The sequence below is a fragment of the Sitophilus oryzae genome, unplaced genomic scaffold, assembly GCF_002938485.1.
Source record: "Sitophilus oryzae breed Bouriz unplaced genomic scaffold, Soryzae_2.0 scaffold_1976_pilon_pilon, whole genome shotgun sequence".
Lineage (NCBI taxonomy): Eukaryota > Metazoa > Arthropoda > Insecta > Coleoptera > Curculionidae > Sitophilus > Sitophilus oryzae.
In genome coordinates this window covers 610785-619222 of record NW_022146697.1, presented here as the reverse complement: position 1 = coordinate 619222, position 8438 = coordinate 610785, and positions in this window count along the sequence as shown.

Below are 8438 nucleotides of genomic sequence, written 5' to 3'. Positions count from 1 at the left end.
TTAAAAATCGTTAATTCGAAAATACTTCAAAACAATTCAATGAGATTTGAGTTTGTTATTTTAAATTGATTTAGCGTAATAATAAAATATGTAAATACCTCATAAAAGAACCTCGAAAAAATTAGTAACAATTCTCTAAAATGGGACATGCATATCGACGCTTTGTCGAAAAAAATTAAGCTCTGCCTGTTTTGCATTAAGATCTGCTTCTAAGGAGCTTAACTTGTCACTGGCTAGAACTGTTTATTATGCATATTTGAGTCGCACCTCTGTGGTGGCTCCCCTTCCATTCTGGGGTGTGTTGTGCGACTCAATTTGGACTGCAGGCCTTCAAGCTCCATCCAGAAGAGAGCTGTTCGATATCCACTGGGACTAAACAGCAGAACTCATTGCCAAGACTTTAAAAAATTAAAATTATTAACTCTTACTTCCCTTAGTTATATTTGAATCCGTTTGTGTAATACGTAAGCATGTATCAGCTTCTCAAGAAAGGCCGTCTGAAACTTATCCACTCAGGAACTCCGGAGCAAGATCTTTATCTACCTACCCCACGCTCAGAGTTAGTTAAAAGTTCACCTTTATTTGAAATCAAATCCATAATATCATTTTCTTCATTTCGCAAAGCATTGAAATCTTATTTAATAGACAAGGCTTTCTTACGCCGTAAATGACTTATATTTTGATAATCGAATTTGATCTTTTAAACACTGGTCTAGGAATTTGCTATTAGTATATTTACTTCATAAACTTACTAAATCTTTTTGAATCCTATTTACACCGAAGTTAAGCGACGTAAGGCGATGCTAGTGGATGGACGGGTGACCGTCTGAAACTTAAAATCGTGCTGTTGTCCAAAAGGGAAAAGTAAAATCTATTGACACACACTGCTTATTCACGCTGGTTCAAGGCCGGATGAGATCGAATATCTCGTGAGGTAAGAGTTGACTTAGACACTTCCTAAGTCGTTAGGCCATTGACCATGATATGGTTGAGGACCGCGGTTCTGATTCCGCGTAAACAAGTGGGGTCCTGGTCCAGTTTGTCATTGGCAGCAGAAAGGAGACGTTAACTTGAACCTAAAAAAAAAAAAAAATCCTATTTTTTATTTTTTTATTCTTTGACATTGTAAACATTTATAAATGTTTATTTTAAACAATAAGACTGACAATGTAATTTGTATACTTGTTTTGTATTCTCTTTTGTTTGTTTACTTGTTTTGTTACTTTGTTTGTATTTTATGTACTTTATCTTTGTCTACAAATTGTAATTTTTTTTTATAATAAAGGCATTTATTTATTTATTTATTTATAAATATGTAAACCCCGAGAAGCTTTAAATATACAGGGTGTCTCAGATTTTAATCGGTAAAATTTAATAGACGATAGAACTTGCAAAAATAAAACAAAAAGTTCATATCAACTTGTAAGATTTAAAGCTTCCTTTTCGAGATACAGGGTTTTAAAGTTACCTAAAAAAGAAAAAAAAAATTAAGATATTTGAAAAACTATTTATTCGATTTTGATATAACTTGACCCGTTTATAATACTTACTATGGGACTTAATTTGATGTAATTAGATTTAAGTTTAATGGCCAGGGGCGGCGGTGGGGCATCACTGTTAAATTATTTTAAAGGAAAAAAGAGGCACGCCAATGCTTTTTTAGAAGATTAATATTATTTTTGGATTTAGTAATTAAAAATATTATTTTTTTGTCACCTAACTTTTTTGTTTATCTTGCTTACTTCTTACCGAAAAAAATTAAATTCATTTATTCACTCCACCCTGGACAATAAATTAAATAATAATGGTTACTAAATCCAAAAATCCAAAAATAATATTAAACTCCTAAAAAAGCAGTGGCGTGCCTATTTTTTCCTTGAAAATAATTTAACCGTGATGCCCCACCGCCGCCGCCGCCCCTGGCCCTTAAACTTAAATCTAATTACATCAAATTAAGTTCCATAGTAAGTATTATAATGGGTCAAGTTCATATCAAAATCGATTAAATAGTTTTTCAAATATGTATATTAATTTTTGTTTCTTTTTTAAGTAACTTTAACACCCTGTATCTCGAAAATGAAGCTTTAAATCTTACTTAAAGTTGATATGAACTTTTTGTTTTATTTTTGCAAGTTCTATCGTCTATTCAATTTTCCCGATTAAGATCTGAGACACCCTGTATTTGTTAATCATCATCATCATCATCATCATTCTCAGCTTATTCAACCTTTCCAATTATGGTGTAGCTTACCTCACACATTCATATACTCTCTTTGTAGTTGGGTTCATTGTTGTTGGCTATTAAATTCTCCCTGCTAATTTCCTAATATCGTGGTTCCATCTAAGGTTTGGTCTTCCTCGTCATGCTGTAATTTTTGTGGTACATCTGTTGTCCGTCCTTTTTGCCAGGTGTCCTGCCCATTGTCACTTGAGGGATTTGACTCTGTGGATTATTCCTGATGGACTATTACCTGAGTTATTTGTCGTATCCACTTTATTTTTTACGGTCTTTCTTGGTTATTCCCAGCATAACTTCGTTCCATTGACTTTTGTGCGACCTGCAGTTTCCTTATGATGTCCGTTTTAAGTGTCCAGGTTTCGCATGCATAGGTCATCACTGGTAGTACACATTGGTCGAATGTTTTCTTCTTTAGATAGAAGTGGTATTCTAGATTTGAATATGACTAAGTTTCTTCCATAAGTACTCCATGCTAACTTAATTCTTCTGTTGATTTCTGGTAATAGAGATCCCGAGCTGTGTATTAGTTGGCAATTAAGACTATGTCATCAGCGAATCTTAAATTATTTTCAAGTTTATAGAATCGCCGCTAGAGGGGGCCTGGTATAAAATGTTACAAAATTTTATCTAGAGGATTACTACAAATATTGGCGTCATAATCTTAAGCAAATTTCGTATTTTTTCGGTTGGAATAATTTTCCTCTATCTGATAAAGTGAAGTGGTGAGGGAAGATTAGATCTGCTTTTATTGAAATGAAATGATGGAATCCCTCCATACTAAGGAAGGTGTTAAGGAAGTCCAACGAACTAGGGCTAATTTAAAAGAGCGTTTCTTACTCAATTTTCACACCTTAAAAAATTAGTTTTGACATTAATTTATGGCCAATTGCACCGCGATATTTAAGGTCTTCTTAGCTTAAGTCGAGTTATAACTGTGACTTTTTCTTTAAAAACGTAATTACTATGAAACTAAGAGAATAAAGAGTGTCCCTATTCATTTATTTATGTTTTTATTTTTATTTATTATGCAAATTTTCTCTTGACCAATATCGCACTTGCGTGGAGTTTTGCCGATTTAATAAGGAAAAGGACGATTCATCAGTAAAAACAATTCTCCTAAGAAAAATTTCGTCAAAATTTACTTTTTCCATCATTATTTCGCAAAACTCCATACGGCGAAATTGATTGTCGGAGAAAATTTCACGAATCTTTCTAGCTTTCCTTGAACGATAACCATGTTTTTTGAGAACCCTTTTAACTGTTGTTGTACTTGAATTTACTGCTTCAGCAACTTGTACTCAGCTTCTATTTGGATTTTCCTCAACTGCAGCGCATATTAAGACTTCTGTTTCCTCACGAGAATTATCTTCAATTTTTGGTTTCTTATACATGTGGAGAGTAACGCAGCCATGTTTTTCAAAATTTCCTTTTATCCTGTGAATGGAGGCTTTTGAAGGCATCGGTCTATACTCAAAAGCTTGTCTGAATCCCGTTTTTATTTCTTCAATCCACTTGTTCTTATAAATCCACTTAATTATCTGAATTTTTTTCATTAACGTGATCATCCATTTTTAAATGCAGTTCAAGAATTTGAGATAAATAATTTCGAACTTATCAAGTTTAAATAAAATGAAATTAAACGTCAGTCTAAACAAAACTGTCATTTCTGAAAACTTGTCAAAATTTGGACACACGCTAAATGGACTTGATTTTCCTATGTCAAGAAGTTTGTGGACTTTTCTGTTATAAAGTAAGTATATAAAATGCTAATGCTGTGTCGTCTCTACTGAAGTAACGACTTGCTCTAGAAAGTTGCTTTTTTTACTAAAAGATAGATAATTGGCTCTTCTAAAAACTATCGTCGCCGGATTTTTTGTTTTTCATTTAATTAAAAAAAAAATAAAATAAAAAGTATTTTTTTCTGATGTCGATGTCGTGGCGGATACGCCAGGTTTCAACTAGTAATAAATATTTAACAGTAGACTCTAGGGAGCGCTGTCTTACACTTTAACAACCATTCCTCGTTTAAAAAAAAATAAATATAATAATACATATAATTTTGACAAATAGTAAAGAGGAATAAAAGCATAAAAAGTCAGCGAAAACCGTGTCTTGATATCTTTTTCAAACCGGAGATACCTATTAGCAAAAATATAATAAATACGAAAAAATAAGCCCATACCTACCTTATTTTTATATTACGGTATCAACATCCCTCTTTATTAAGACCCTACTAATAAAACATAAAATAGACAGGATTAATTTATTCTAAAATAAATATACCAGAATACCCTAATACCAGGTGTATTAATATCTAATTATTAAGATGACAACGACAGAGAAACGACGTCTCAGTGATGTCATGGCAGGCTCTGAAAAAAAATGCTTTTGAAGTAATAGTTTAAATGTCAAAGCGTTATAGATGCAGGGCCTATTTTTCATCTGGTCGGACCCTAAGGCCCAAGCAAAAATTCGGGCCCTCTTTTCCAATAAAATTCAAAAATTCAAGAAATTATGAATATTTTACAACCTTTAACGGGCCCCCCAGACCACCGGGCCTTATGGGCCTTATGGTAAAATAGGCCCTGTATAGATGAGTATTTTGTTTGATTGTCCGATCATTTGATTGCTTATTCAAAATGCCTCTATTATCTACTTGAAAAATGGGTCATATCACAGGCCACGGCCGCATATGACACCTGAATATTTCCGCAAGAATAATTAAGTACTAAATTTTACGATATTATGTTCATTTTTAATTTAAAAATTTAGTTTTTCCAGCACTCCTGTAAAATAGAACCATTTAACAGTTGCGTCGTTGGTTTTCCGGAGCTGCGACACTATGTTATATGCCCTATAAATGATTCAATAAATATTTGCCTGTTCTATTCTAGCATTTCATCCCATAATCGTAAACTTTGTTTGAATATAATTAAACGGACAATCCTCGAAATGGTGTAATATTTCTGTTAAGCAAAGAAATATTAATTTGATTAATCCTAAATAATTTATCCATTTCCACCTACACAACTAACAAAAAGATGCTTGTCCACATATTTTACCAACGTTATAACAACTAAAAGACCAAAAGAGTTTATTTGTTGAAAACCCTTCAATCAACTGTTACTGTTTATTATTAAACATTTTTGGAGGGATAGGAATACTCGTATAACATATTACATGAAGGTGATATTATACAGGGTCGTCCGAACTGTATTCCGGAAACTTCCACAGCGTATTCTGCGGATACAAGTAAGTAAAAAAGTTCGAATAAATGTATGTCCTTAAATGCATAGTTTCGGAGATACAGGGTGTAGAAGTTCCATTTATATTTCGATTGTTTCCATATAATTTCTAAAGCAACGTCAATATTTGGATGAAAATTGGTGTCTGCAAGTTTTTTGGCCTGAGAAATTTGATTTTGATATCAGTATGACTCCTACTTGTAGGGGGCGTCACCTACATATTTTCTAACTGATTTGAAGAGTTAATAACTTTTCGTCCAGGCCTGTATAATACTACTGACTAAAAAATATACATTTACAACGTTTTTTTTTACGTAAAAAAGGTATCTTGGTAAAAACCGCTACGAGTAATGGTTTCGAGATATTTGGAATCTAAATTATCAATACCTGTCATCATTGACATAAATTAAATGTGTTGACTAAATAGTGATTAGACTGATATAAATTTGAAATGTTTTTTTTGCCAAAAGTTCAATAGAAACTATATTTAATTTATCATTTCAGTCCATTACTATCTATATACTCAACATGTTTATTTTTTGTCAATAATGACATGTATTGACTATTTTCATTTTAAATATCTTGAGAACGGTTGCTCCTAGCGATTTTTACCAAGATACATATTTGGCGTAAAAAATCACAGAAAAGTATATTTTTTCACTCAGTAGTTTTCTACGGGTACGGACGAAAAATTATTTTTCTTCAAAACAGTTAAAACACATATACGTAGTCCCCTATAAATAGAAGACATTGACATCAAAATCAAATTTCTCATGTCAAAAACTCCCAGACACCAATTTTTATCCAAATATTGACGTTACATCAGAAATTATTTGGAAAAAATCAAAGTAAAAATGAAATTTCTACACCCTGTATTTCCGAAACTAAGCCTAATAGGACATGACTTTATATGGACGTTTTTTACTTATTTTTAACTGCAGAATATGCTGCCGAAGTTTCCGAAATACAGTTCAGACCACTCCGTATAAATAATATACATGTAAATATGATATAGAAAAGGAGGTACACCATTTTTATCAACATTTCTGTATGGTTGTTGTCGAGAACACACACCTAAGAATTAATGTCTCTTGTTTCATTTTTTTTTTTCAAGAAATAACTGGGTAGAAACTTAATTTAAAAGCAGGATAGGTGAATTAATTAAACTTTAGTCGAATAATTAGTTTAATCACATTAAAAACTACAATTTAATTACAGAATTATCAAAAATAAATTATTCATCTTAAACATCATACATGTAACAATGAAATTTTAGTTTACAAAACAGCCAAAATAATTTTTATATTACATCTGTTTGAAACGAAATAAAATGGCTTTTGCCAATAAGTCAGAACTTGATAATAATTATTTAACAAAATAATTACGTTAATCAACGAAGGTTTTATTGTTGTAATACACTCAGATGCAAAAAAACGCAATGGAAAAATATTTGGTCAAATGTAAAGTGTAAAATGGTTAAAATTTTTGTTATTTTTAGCTCTATTTTCATAGTTATTTTTATAGCAAGCTGTATATATAATTATATCAACTTTAATTCGTGAAACCCGGTTTTTTAAAAACTTTAGTATTTCGCTTATTATACAGGGTTAAACGAGGGGTTGTTTTTATCTTAAATTTAAAACACCCTGTGCAATAATTTCCTGTGTAAATATTCCTAAAATATAATTTTACGGTCAGAACCATAGGTTTGTCCTCACAGCCTGTTCCCAACATGTTTGTGACTTCTTCCAAACCGGTGTTAATGCGCAGGTCTCAAATAATGCAGTTTTTTATCGATTTCAAATTGTCTGTGCGAACAGCGAATCCCCTACTCTTCTTTTTTGATCTATTAATACCACTAATTTTAACTCCTACGTAATACCGAATAAAGAAGAAAACGAACAGGGAATTAACCAAAGACATCTTTTAATGTTTTTGGTTTTTTTTTTAATGATTTGTAATTTTGATTCTTGGGCCTGACCTGGCCTGACCCGTTCCTCCATCAGCTCTTCTAGGTCTGTGTCTGTATCCGAAAATCCGGACGCCTCAGATTCTTCGGAAGATTCAAAATCGCTCATTTCTTTTCTTTATTTTTGAAGAAAAAAACACTAAACAAAAACAACACACGTTTTGTATGTTAAGTTTACCAATATTAATGACGTCGGGTCGCAATACGCATGCGCCGGACACTTTACTTGCAAAAGATCCGCGAACAGGTCTGACTGTCAGCTAACAATCAGAATTTCCTGTGCGAACAGCGTACTGTTGGTTGGAAACCATGCAATCAAAAATTTCTGTGCGAACACGTTTTACCCTATTGCGCATGATTAGCTGCTGGAAATATGTTTCTTACAGCGCAGCTGTGAGAACAAACCTCATGTCTCCTGAGAATTTTGTTTTTTGGATCATGTCAATACATGCCTTGGTTAATTTGTAAGAACGAAATGAACTCGCCGCCAACAATTTACAATTTTTTCAATTATCATTTCTTTTTGAAGTTATTTTTCAATATGAAAAGGCGGCTTTGGTGATTATTGTGAACTATATACTACTCTTAACTGCCCATCATATACATCCATCATCAATGCAAGAAGTTTAGAGATCGCGAAGCGGTACAAGCTTCATTAAACGAACTTCGCTTGGTTATTAAAGAAGAATGGGAAAGCATAACGTAATATCATATGCAGCCTCAATGACACTATGAACGGACGTATACAAGCAGTTGTAGCATTTAGGGTATTTTTACAATTTTCTTTTCTGTTTGTATACTTGAGTATTACAGATGTTTCTTTAATAGAGAACAACGGCATACGGTCGAGTCGGCCTACAAACACGTAAACGTTTACGTACGCATGCGCATTTCTGATATTTCTTATTTTTTACACACGTAAAAGATTCTTTACGTCTACGTATACGTGTCAGCAGCGGCCGACTCGACCGTATGCCGTTGTTCT